Below are 13,425 nucleotides of genomic sequence, written 5' to 3'. Positions count from 1 at the left end.
GATGGAATACGTTCAGCAGAGGTCGTTCGAGATTACTGGTCGAACAACCAAGTTTTTATTTATTTTCTAAACCTGGAGTAACTCTCCTCCTTTCGTATATGGGGTGGTAGTGTGTTCCAGATAGAAGGACCCTGATGGGCAAAAGATCTCCCTCCCATCCTGGAGAGCTTGAATCTAGGCACACAGAAATTTGCAGCTGATTGAGACCTTAGGTTTCTTTTAGGGAAGTAGGGGTGAACTAATGCCTGAAGGTATTTGGGTGCAATACCTGCTTTGATTTTAAACATATAGTTTAGAGTGTTAAATCTGATGCGATTTTCCACCCTCAGCCAGTGGAGTTCACGCAGGTAGGGGGACACGCAGGTGGTTTTAGGTATATAACAAAGAAGTCGGGCAGCCGCATTCTGTACAAGCTGCAGTCTCTTTGTAACTGCCTTGTTTGCACCTAGGTACAGGATGTTCCCGTAGTCAAGCCGAGATGTAACTAAGGCATTGACTACTGTTTTCTGCGTGGAGATAGGCAGCATCCAAAGGATCTTTTTGAGCCATTTTATGATTGTAAAACAGAGGCCCACTACTTTGCTGACCTGTTGCTTCATGGACAATGAATTGTCCAGGATTACCCCCCCCATTCCTAGCATGGGTAACTGGTGTAGGAAGATTACCCATCTAGGCAGGCCAGTGTGAAGTGCTCCAGAGATCTGGCTGCTTACCCAAGACAAGAACCTCCGTCTTGTCTCCATTTAGTTTCAACTGGTTAGTTGTCATCCAGTTGAAGATATTCAGGAGACCATCTTTGAGAAGGGACAAAGATGATGATTGGGATTCTGACAGCGAGAAGACAATCTGTGAATCGTCTGCGTACGTCATCAGGGTAAGTCCAGATTTCTCCACTAGGTCCGCCAGGGGTCTAAGATAGAGGTTGAAGAAGAGCGAGCTGAGGATGGAGCCCTGCGGTACACCATGAGGGGCGTTGAAATGTCCAGAGCACGCAGCAGATGATGCTATTTGGAACGTTTGTTGTCCCAAAAAGGATCTGATCCATTGCAAGGCAACTCCACGGATTCCATTTTTTTCTAACGTGGTGAGCAGCCTTTCGTGCGACACAGTGTCAAAGGCTGCGCTTAGGTCAAGTAGAATAAGCGCAACCGTATGACCGTCGTCGAGGAGTTTACGAATGGTTTCAGAGACTCCCAGTAGAGCAGTTTCCGTAGAGAAACCTGCTTGGAATCCTGACTGAGTTGGGTGAAGAAGGGCGTTTTCTTCCGAGAATAGAGTTAGTGCAGAATGCACATGTCTTTCCAGACATTTGGAAAAAGCTGGGAGGAGCGAGATGGGCCTGTTAGCTAATTTTTCCGGATCTGCTGTAGGTTTTTTTAAAAGTGGGGTCACTATGGCATGCTTCCATAAGAAGGGTACCGTAGCGAGCTCCAGGGACGAATTTAAAGTGTTAGCAATAATTTCAAGAGAAGGGGTGTCCAATAGTTTTATTATATTGATAGGAATGGGATCCTTCGGAGAGCCGGATTTGATTGTCTTCATGATAGATTTAAGAATATCGATTGTAATGGGCGGTCATTGTTGTAAGGTCTGGTTTACAGTAGGGGTATACTCCCATTCTTCCTAAGGGGCGGTGTTAATGCTATTACTGTCTATTTCAATGATTAGGGTATCTATTTTATCGGAGAAGAATTGGGCTAAATCCTGACATTGCCTCTCATTTAGCGGGCGGGACGGGGCTGTAGTTTGAGCCAGTGAAGAATTGGCTTGGTAGTTTGGTCTGCCCTGTTCCCATGATGCACTGGGCCAGGGACAGTCTAATTTGCATATAGCCAGGTTCTGAACTGGGATGGTGCAGTGAGCTAAAAAACGGTGATGGATCAAGCCCTGATCTGTTGACTGGGTAGGAGTGTTCTGATTTACTCAGATACTCTGTCCATCACCACCCCCTTTTTGAAAGTAGTTTGAGCCCCAGCTAGATCTTTGACCGTATTAAACAGTGTTTTAGCTTTGTTTACAGCTACCGTAATGGTATTAGCGACATGCACGGCGCGTGCTTTCTTGCATGCGGTATGGTAAAGGTTTCTTGCTGTTTGGTACCTTTTTTTCTTGTCAGGAGCAAAATCTTTTCGCCACAATCTTTCAAGCACCTTACATTTGTTTTTTTCCTCTTTAAGTGAGTCGTTGAACCACGGGACAGGGGGACGATGTTGATTACCCTTGGTATTTGGGTTAGGTAGGCATGACTCAGCCGCCTTGCTGAGCCATTGTTGGGTAGCAGCTGCCATACTTTCCATACCTTGGTTCTTATTAGGTAGGTTCTTGCTAAGTGCTATGTTAAGTTTTGAAATATCTAGGGATTTCCAGTTTTTCCTAGATGAAGCCGGTAGCATAGGTTGATTAGAGGAAGTAGCAGGTAGTTTAAGATTAAATTTGATTAAGTAATGGTCGGACCAGCATACAGGGATGGTGTCCTGCCATGTGAGTTGTGGGAGGTTAGAAAATAAATATTGTAAATATTGCCCCATTTCACGCAACACGTTGCGTGTTAAGGGTGTGACCACTGATGCATTTCCAAATGTATGTGCAATCTCAAACCTGGAAATGCGTCAGAGTGCTACGCTAACCCCAGGTCTGCGGTAGCGAGTCTCAACGAGGAGAAATTTTTCATTTCTCCTAATTTTTTCCTCTTTCAATGCATGCTGCATTCTACAGCACACATGCGAAGAGGAATTCACCTCAAATGATTATTTTTGTGCAGGAAGGTTCAACTTCCTGCACAAAAACAATCTCCCCACGACGCAGGCATCCTTGCAGTGCCTGCGCCAGCGCATGGCAGCAGTTTGTTCTACAGTGCTGGAAAGGCACCGAGATGCAACAGGTTGCTTTAAATATGTTGCATCCCTGTGCCTTGAAACTAACGCAGAGCGGCACAGCAAATTAGGTTGCTGCACCGCACTGCATTAGTTTCTCATAAATAAGCCCCAGGGATTTGGCAGCAGGGGAGATGGCAGCGAGTGAGTCCCCTTTAGCAGCGACTCAGCCAAACTTGAGGGGGTTACTGCAAAGTACATGAATGGAGCCCCCACGCTCTGGAAACGGTCTTGGGCTCCCAGGCAAAGGGCACACCGCCCTTGCACAGTGCCAGAGGGGGCCCCTTGGATCTCTGAGGTCCCACCGCACTTTGGGGACGGTGCGGGGGCAATGTTAAGCCACTGGCCTTCAGTAGAGAGCAACAGTGGTTACAGTACACAGAGAGGTAGGAACTATCTGGGATGAGGAAGAAATAAGGTAGTGGAGACGGTTTGTGATAGAGGGCGCTGGGCGCCTAATACGGGAACCTAGGGGCCTCATTTATGAGGCCCTGCGTCACTTTTATGCCGCCGGTGCGTCACTTTTTGTGACGCACCAGCAGCGTGAAAAATGTGCCTTGTTGCACCATATTTGCAAAGTGACGCATCTACGTAGATGCGTCACTTTGTAAACCCCTTCGCTACATTATACCTACGCCAGGTATAATGTATGCAGGGGGGGGCGTTCTGACGCAAGAAAGGGTCATAGAAGTGACGCAGTGAAATCTATAAGATTTCACTGCGCCACTTCTAGAACACAAATGCGTAAATTTTTTACGCATGCCTCACAGCAGGCGTAAGACTGACGCAGGCCCTTTAAGGACACAATGCTGGAGTTGCGTCACTTTTGTGATACACTCCAACAATGCGTCACTTTTGCGCCATTCAGATACGTCAGAAATACTGACGTATCTGTAACTTCTTGCGCCATGATTCGTCATACTGTAAATATGACGCATCATTGGTGTCGCAAGGAGAGCGCAGTGAAAAGTGACGCATCGCTGTTTTCACGCAGCGATGTGTCACTTTTCATAAATGAGGCCCCAGATGCGGGTGTTGAAGTGAGAAGAACAAGAGCGCAGCATTTCCATTGCACACCTGTCACTCAGCAGCAGCTGTAAAATCGAGCGGTCCGAGGCGCTGCCCTCTCTGCGCGCCGACCCTCGTGGATTTTGCTGAAGGTGGTAATAATGCTGCACGTTCGTAGTGCCAAGTGTGGGAAGATCATCAGTGCTTTTGTATGCTTAATCACCTATCCATTGGCTGCATTTCCGAGTGCATAGGCCTGGAAAAGCAATTGTGACCGAGTAACAACCACCTGGAGTCAGCGCGCAGAGGGCAGTGCCATAGTCTGCTCGATTTTACAGCACACTGCTGAGTGACAAATGTACATTGAAAATTCCGTGCTCTTGTTTTTTACGTTTCATGTTGTGCAAAACACCCAGCGCAGTACAGGGGATCCTTGTACCCTTGCAGCGTGACCACTTCCAGCTCCTCACAGATGCAGAGGCACCTGGGAGAGGTCACCTCCGGTTTATGTCTCTTTTCACATTCTGTGCATGGATGTGCTATGGTATCTATTCATTTTAGACATCTGTGTTTATTTGCATAGTTTCTGCTGAACTGATAGACCAAGCCAAACAACATGGCAGTCTCAGCTTGGCAAGTTTGCTGCTTGACATTAATACACTTTTTTCCCTGCAGGAGAAATTGGTGTTTTCTCTAGTTACAGGTTGGAATCATTATAGTGTAGCAAAGAGGGTCCATGCACCTGCTGAAAAGCACAACGGGTAACATGCAGATAACAAATTTACATTTTATGTAGATAGCTCAATGGGTTACAGCTTTTATCACAGAGATCATTCTGTTATTTGCAGCTCATAACTTATTTTCATTTTAACAGGCACAGCGTGCATCAAAGAACTGCGTGCAAAATACAAGGCATATGTTAATGCTATTGTTTTGGTTCCCATCCTTTAATTATTTGAAAGTAGCTTAGAAAGATTCCTTGGGTAGTAATACATTTTTATTAGTATAAACAATCCCGATCACTGTGTTATGTTTTAAATCCCGAATTTGTGCTTCACCGACCAAGAACTATTAATATATAAAATGTACCAGTATGGATGGCATATAATCCCTACACTTTGTAGTACCTATTATTTTATGTAACATTTATTGTATGTTGATTTACGCAACTGTACGATTCTGATAAAACAAAGTAGAGACTGTTTCTATTGTAACTTCAATTTTTATTAGCACCCACCAGGAGACATCACCAACACCCAGTCCAGTTTTCACAACTCTGCTGTTGCCAGGTCCTCCCAAGGGTCTGGTGATGCACCTACCATTCTCACAGGTGCATCACCATTGAAGGGCAAGTTACAACCCATCTTCCCCTTCAACATATGAGAACTGTGAAAAGAACCAATACTATAGAGATAAAGCAAAGAGTAAAGGAGGAGTATAGAACAGCAAAAGAGGGAAAGAAAAAAGAATTAACCACAATCTACTGGCTAATGCACAGTAGATAAGGCAACACAGTGAAAAGAAGGAACTATAATAACACTACTCTGAAATGTAATCCTGAAGATACAAAGGTGATCTCCTCACTCTTTAACCGCAGGACAACTGAACACCTTGATCCCCACGATTACTGTTCTCCACTCCACTAGGACACGCAACCTCACCACATCTAGACAATTGAGGCATACTCCAAACTTCCCCACCACTTAACACCACCATGTTTCTCTTTACTTCGACAAAGTGTTTAGGACCCAAGAATTTCAGTTCCACTTTCAGACACAACACACCCTTTTTCACATATACCATGTCACCAACCTTCCATTCACTTTTCCACGAACCCTTCTTGACATCAAACCTATGCCTATTTCTCTTGGTACCTCTTGACTCTCACATCAACTCAACCACTGAACTTATCTTTCCACAAACCACACCGGGTTAGTTTAGAACCAACCACCCTTTCTTTGAGTCTCTTAAATGGAGAGCATCCAGTGATGCTATTTGGTGTGTTCCTGTGTGCCCACAGCTTTTCTTGCAATATACCTTTCAAAGGCATCTCCGTATCAGCCGCTGTTTTGGCCCATGCCCTTACAAGCCTGTTCACGGTCCCATCTAATCCATTGGCTTGTAGTGCATAGAGAGCTGTGCAATGGTGAGTAATAGAAAGATCCTTTAAAAACTCCACCATCTCCTGTGAAGTAAATTGTACCCCATTATCTGTAACAATGACATCCGGTATGCCTACGCTAGCAAACACATCTTTAGGAATTCAATAATATTTCTTGTGACCACAGAATTCATACAACATGCTGAGACCCATTTTGAGGTATAGTCAACCAAAACTACAACACATCTCTCTTTTGGTGATAATACAACAAAAGGTCCCACAATGGCCATAGCTAACTTGGTCCAAGGTTGTTCAGGTAACTCCACGGGTGATAGTGGAGTATCCCTAACCTTCTCGGATCTGTTATTACATGCACAAAGAATACAGTCCCTAACTGCATCTTCCACCTGCCAGCCCACTTCAGGCCACCAGTAAGACAGTCTCACTCTGGACTTTGTCAAACTCCGTCCAAGATGGCCTTCATGTGCTAAATTCATAACTTTCTCATGCACATCATCAGAAGGGACTAGTCTCTCCCCTCGGTACAGCTCATCTGCTACAATGCTCAACTCATCACGTACACAATGGGGAACTTCGCTGAAATTGGGCCTTCCACTGACTGCCATGTCCATCACAATCTTTCTGGTTGTATCCCTGGCAACACTACCATCCCACTCAGATTTGTTGAGTGCTGGTGCCCTGACCCATGATACAGACAGTTTCACACACCCTATAACCAATCTATCTAGTGCCATTCTAGACAGATAATCAGCAAGAACATTCTTCAACCCTGGTAAGTATTCCACTATAGAATTACACTCCGAAAGTCCCTGAATCAATCTTTTAATCCTGGGTGTGGCACTCTCAACATGTCTGCGTGCAAACATGTGAACCAACGGTTTATGATCAGTTCTGACCAGAAAAGGCAAACCCCAAAGATAATATCTAAAATGGTTGATGGGCCACATACAGGTCAATGCCTCGTGCTCTATCACAGAGTAACGTTCCAATGCCCCTCTGAGTGAACATGAAGCAAAGCCAGTGACTCTCTTTCCCATCAGCCATTTATGAAAGCATAATACCCAACCCTCTCACACGTGCATCCATGGTTAGGAAAGTCTTCTTTCATACATCAAAGTGCCCTAAAGGTGGCATACAAGCAATTTCACATTTAACTTTGTTGAAAGCACCAGCACAATACTCTGACCACACAAAGTCTGCAACCTTTTTTAGCAGTAATCGCAACTGCTGTACCACACTTGCAAAACTGTAAACAAACTTAGAATAATATTCAGTTAATCGAAGGAATGATTTACCTTGATCCTTGTCGATCGGCACTGGTGCTTGCAGGATCTCTTCTGCCAAATTAATTTTGGGGCTGTTGTTGTCACTTGAAATGTTTTGGCCTAGGTAAGACATAGAACCCATTCAGAGCTCACATATTTCGCTTTTCAGTGTGAGTCCTTGCTCTTGTAATCTTGAAAGAACACTATTCAGAACATCATCATGACTAAATCTGTGTTTCCCATAAACCAATATGTCATCTTGGAAGAACAGAATGGAGTTTATCTTTGCGAAAACCTACTTCACCAACCTCTGGAAGCACGCAGCAGCAGAAGCCAGTCCAAATGACATTTTGAAAAATCTGTATGCTCCCAGAGGTGTGACAAACAAGGTCAAAGTTCAAGATTCTTTGTGAGCATGACCTGGTGGTACGCCAATGACAAGTTCATCATGCTGAACATACACTCACCACTCAGCTTCTATAAAGTCTCTTTTATATTGAGTGGAGGCTGTCTCGCAACCCAAATACAAATGTTCAGACTCCTCTAGTCCACACACATCCTGATCTTATTACCTTTGTCCTTGGGTGCCAAAAACATCGGAGACAACTACATGGACAACTCTATTTCTTCTTTCACTCCCGTCTCCAGTAATCTGCTAAGTTTTTCCTGAAGAGGTCCCACCATGAGGTTTGGCACCTTCCTTACCTTAAGTATCACCGGTTGTGCTTGCGCTTTCAAAATAATTTTGTGTTTGAATCTTTTGAGAAGACCTAACTTGTCATTGAAAACCCCTGGGTATCTATCAATAATGTCCATGTCATCACTCTGTCCCATAACAGACATTATTTGATCCAGCACATTGAGATTCAAGATAATTCTAAACTCTCTTGTGTAGAGCCATCCCAGGAGATTGTCACCTCTCCTTGCAACATATACTTTCCAAACAGTCTCTCTCCCTTTGAACACAATCGTCTGGACAATGTATCTCATCAAATCAATACTTTGTCCCCCGTAACCTACAGGATTGATATCCGGTGGCTGCAGTATAATGTTCTCCTTCCCAAAAATGCAATCCCAGATCGTATCACTTATCAGGGTCTATGGGGGTCCCAAGGCTACTAAGACTGAAATAGATTTGTCTTCCATGTACATGGCGCACTTCGGTATCATTACATCAGAGTCTACACCTTTTACATCTTGTAACACACACCCCTCAGCTTCTGTTATGTGAAGAATGGCTTGTTGGGAGTGTGTCGCTTCCTCATCCACAAGATTTACGTTAGCATTTCTGCATTTCCGCGCTTAATGTCCCCTTTTACCACAGTTCCTACAGTAAACACTTCGTGCAAAACAGTTACGATAATTTGTGTCATGGCTGACTTTCACACATTGAACACCTCATTTTAGCATCTTTATGTGAATTGAAATTCTATTTTTGCCTATTGATTTTCCCTGCAAAATTCTCCTGTTTCCCAGCCAACTTTTGGATTGCTGTTGACTGAGCATTTTGCTCCTTACACTCTCATTCACCACCCTTTACAGTTGCAACACCCTCAAGTGGCACAACAGCACTGCTCATATCCTTCACACAATTTGATGTGTGTTCTATACTCTCCATAATGGCTATCACTTCTTTCAGGCTGGGATTTTTTGCGGGTAACTGCTCCTGAATCCTGGTGTTATTTGTGCAATGCACCAATAGATCTCATATGTGAGAATCTGTCAGCTGCTCAAATTACAAGTTTGTGCTAGTGACCTAAGAGCCACAACATAATTACCAACACTCTCTCCTTTAGCTTGTGCTCACATGAAGAACTTATGTCTCTCCATTATTACATTTAGTTGTGGACCAGAATGAGTTTGTAATAGCAAAACAGTCATTCCATAAACAAAACCAGGCTCCCCGACCCCTCTTCCAATAGGTATTGGATCCAAACTATTGTGAATGTTTCACCCTTCAATTCCAAGGTTGTAAAGCTAAACTGTTTGCTCCCTTGCAGCTGAAAACTTTCACCACCAATTGCTATCAAATATGGTCAAATAATGGTTTCCATTTTTTCCACTGAAGTGTTGGTTCACCACAGCCCGATAGGAATTGAGGTGGTTGACTCATTCCACTTGACAACATCCTGTAAAATAATTTAACTAAACAAGCTAACAAAACAGATTAACACAATAACTACAAAATAATAAACTAACATAAAATAATAAAATAAGGAATTAAAATAAATAAATCCTTACTATTGTTTTCTTTGTCACACTAGGACTTGGTTGCTGTGGTTATTTCTCTTAAACTGCATCTCATCACAATGATTTTGCATGCCTCCCTTAACACCTTCTAGCCAATTGACTCATCAAAGGTGAGTCAGCTATAATTATTGTATAGTAAGATACATCTGGTCCCACAGTAAACAGTTGGCAACTTCCTTGCAGTCCTTGTGTCGCTTCTTCTCTCGTCGTCACGCCCGCAGTGCCCCTGCTGTGACTGTTTGCAAGAAACTTTCCACACATTGAACACATTTGACGTAGCCCCCGCAGGAATTCCCTGAACATTTTAGTTTCCAAACAATTACTGGATCTCGTGTGTTAGCGACATCAACACACCTCCCTGTGACATTGCATGCAGTTGTCTTCAGTCCAGAAAATGCAGAATGAGCTTCCTCGTGTCACAACTGTTCTCCACAGGCAATTTACTGGTGTCACAGCTGTACCCCAAAGGCAAGTTGTTCGCGCCTCAGCCTTCCCCTGCAGGCAAATTAAAAGTCTGCTGCACTAGTACTTTTAGCATAACGTGAAATGATTCCCGTTTCATTTCCAATGCTGGGATCAACACTAACCTTGTTCCAAAAGTGCTCTTCCTTTAGTTTAGTAAAACAACATCTCATCCTCTACACGCCAAGTTTTCTGGTAGGTTCTGTCCATGTACACAGCTCCTCACCAGTAATAAAATGAGGTAGAGACTTAGGGGGTCATTAGGATTGCGGGCGGATTGCCAACGCCCGTATGGCGGTGGCGATCTGCCTGCTAAAAACCTCCACCCACTCTGAATTTTCCCCCGCCACATTACCATGGCGGGGGGGACCCCGGCGGACGGCAAGACCGTCTGCTGGTTTTCTGCCTGGTCAAAGAGTCGACCGGTGCTTAAAGGCTGCTAACATGGTGGCAGTGTCTGGGAGACACCGCCATCCATATTAGCATAACAGCGGGACATGCCTTTCTGTGGTTTTTGACATTTGGGGCTTATAGCAGGCCCCCAGGGATTCTAGGGGATGGGGTGCACATGGAGGGTACCTATGGTACCCCCTGCAGTTCCATGTACAACATGGCAGGCACCGTGCGGTGCCTGCCACATTGTGCATGGAAGTGCATGACATGCCTTCTTGGCATTGCAGTGGGCGGTGCTGAGAGCACCACCCGCCGTGATGTCAAGAATACAGGATGCGCCCGCCAGTGTGGTGGGCGCATCCTAATGTCACCAAGGGGACCCCCGCACCAATGGTGGGCAATCCCATTATACAAAAGGATGGTGGGCGGACTTTGTCCACCCGCCATCCTAATGATGCCCTTAGTTTCTATTGTGACTGCCATGTTTATTAGCACCCATTGGGAGACACTACCAACAGCCAGTCCAGTTATTGCAACTCTGCCGTTGCCAGGTTCCCCCAAGGTTCTGGTGATGCACCTAACATTCTCACAGGTGCATCACCATTAAATGGCAAGTTACAACAGTTTCTTTGTCTCTGCATAATGTGTGTGTGTGTGTGTGCCATAAGGCACTGTTAATCAACACATTAGGTTGAACAGCTCTATAAAGAAAATTAAAATACATGTAAGAGGGGCCTAGGAAGAGATGAGGGCCACTATAAGAGATCTGGGTATTAGTTAAGGGGATCAGAACACATCCTCAAATAATAATAAACAGCCCTTGGTTTGATGAACCACAAAAGTCACTAAATTAGCCTTTGCTTAACCCTCTTGTAGCAAGGCACAAAGCCGTCAGTCATAACTTAGAGGCACAGTGTAAAGTATTTATGCAGTACACAAATGGCAATACATTGAAAACACAACACAAGAAAAATCCAAAACCAATTTATGAAAAAAGTGAATTATAGTAAATAGAATGACACAAAAATATCAAAAATCGGTTTAAGGCTGACCATGATAGAGTGCAGGTTGGATACAGGGACCAGGTTTGTCCAGGCCAAAATTGTTATATTCAGGCTTAATCTCTGGAATGGAAGTCAGAATTCCTTAGCAGTGCAAGGCTGCATGCTGTGGCTGCAGAGGGTTTCACATAGCTACTGGACAAGATCTAGTGAAGTCATTAACTTTTGGTGGGAAAGCTCAGAATAGGAGTGTTAGAAATGGGGTTTCTAGTAACCCTGGGCAAAGTACTACGCTCGCGTAGTTTGGGAAGTTTGGGCACCTTCGCACTACACTAATTGCATGCAGCACAGTGCAAACACGCGTAGGGTAGCGGTCATTTTTTGCTTGCTCGTGGTCCTCAACATCAAGTTGGCAACCGCGAGCGAGCAAAATGACATCCCAGCGAGACTTTTTCCTTGTTCTCGATCCGCAACATCAAGTTGCTGATTGCGAGCGTGGAAAATAAACCTCCGGGCGAGATTCTCAATGCGGGGAGGTCAAGTTTCTCATTGCGTGTCCGCGTTGAGAAAGCTGCCACTCGAGTAGAAATCTACTTGAGTGGCAGAAAACGACTGATTGCACTGTGCATTGTGCAAGCTGCAGTTTGCACTGATTGCACAGTGCAGACAAGCATCTGGCACTGTGCAATCAGTGTGAACAGCATTTTGCACAGTGCACTACGCAGTTTGTGTAGCTACGCGTAGCTTGCGTAGTGTGAAGTGCACTTCGCGTAGCCATGCATAGCGCTACTACGTGGACTATACCCAGGGTTATTTTCTAGTTGACAATGGTTTGCACCTTTGTCCAAGTGGGAACACTTCCTTCTAGCCAGAATAAGGGAGTGACACTCCTAAAATAACCCCTGCTCACCCCCTTCGTAGCTTGCCACAAGTAGTCAGTCTTATATCAGAGGCAGTGTGTAAAGCATTTGCACATAACCAATAGTAATACAGTGAAAACACTACAAAAGGACGCCACAGCAGTTAAGAAAAGTATTCAATATTTTATATATCCAATGGAAGGTCAAAAAGATAAGAATCCAACATACACTACATAACAATCTATACTTTTGCAGAAATATCTCAAAAACACGGTTCTTCCGAGTCGGTCGCTCTGTCTGGGGCTACTGCGATGCTGAAAACAACAGAGTCTAACAGTTCCAGCTGACCGTGTCAGTACGGGCCAGCTAAAGCATGGACAGACTCATGAACAGTACCTTTGTCGTTGCGGCTGGCATGTTGGTGCGAGCTGGTCGGGGCAACTGTCGTGGTTGCGTTGCAAAATTGAAGTGGTGCGGGTGCAGCGCCCTCACGATGCAGTGCAGGCAGCGGCTCAGTGACGATCTTCCAGATGGCATTGGTGAAACCAAGGCTTACGGTGCGAGGCAACGCACTGCTCGATGCAGTGCTGGCAGGTTGTGGTGCAAACGACAGAGCCAGTTAGCGGGAACTTGCATTGGTCGGCCCAGACTGCTGTGTGGGACAAGGCGGTGCATCGTGAAATTTATGAGCGGTGCCCCCAGCCATGATGCAGTAAAAGGGTATCGGAGTCAGCAGGCAGCGATGGCGTCGGGGAGACCAGGGTGGCAAAGTGAAGCAAGGCGGTGTGGAGTGTGCAAGCTCTACTTCAAGCCCTTGAAGATACTCAGCACAAGTAAAGAAAGTTCAGTCCAGTCTTTTCACTGCCCAAGGTAGAAGCAGCAACTGCAGGTAAACCCAACAAAGCAACAAAACAGCCAAAGGGAAGTACTCTTCCTGGCAGCTCTTCTAGCTCTTCTTCTTGCCAGGTTCCTTGATTCCAGTGAGTTCTCTCTAAAGTCTTTTCTATCCCTGAGACTACCAACAGAAAGCAAGCTCTACTTCAAGCCTTTAGAGAAATCTCTAACAGCGGATGAGAAAAGTACACCCCAGTCCTTTCCCTGCCCAATACAGAGGCAGCAAGTGGCAGGCCAACACAGTAGAGTACGCAGCAAAGTGGCAGTACCTCCTGACAGCTATTCCAGCCCTTCTTC

The sequence above is a fragment of the Lissotriton helveticus genome, chromosome 1_1 (genome assembly GCF_964261635.1).
Source record: "Lissotriton helveticus chromosome 1_1, aLisHel1.1, whole genome shotgun sequence".
Lineage (NCBI taxonomy): Eukaryota > Metazoa > Chordata > Amphibia > Caudata > Salamandridae > Lissotriton > Lissotriton helveticus.
This window is presented reverse-complemented; position numbering follows the sequence as displayed.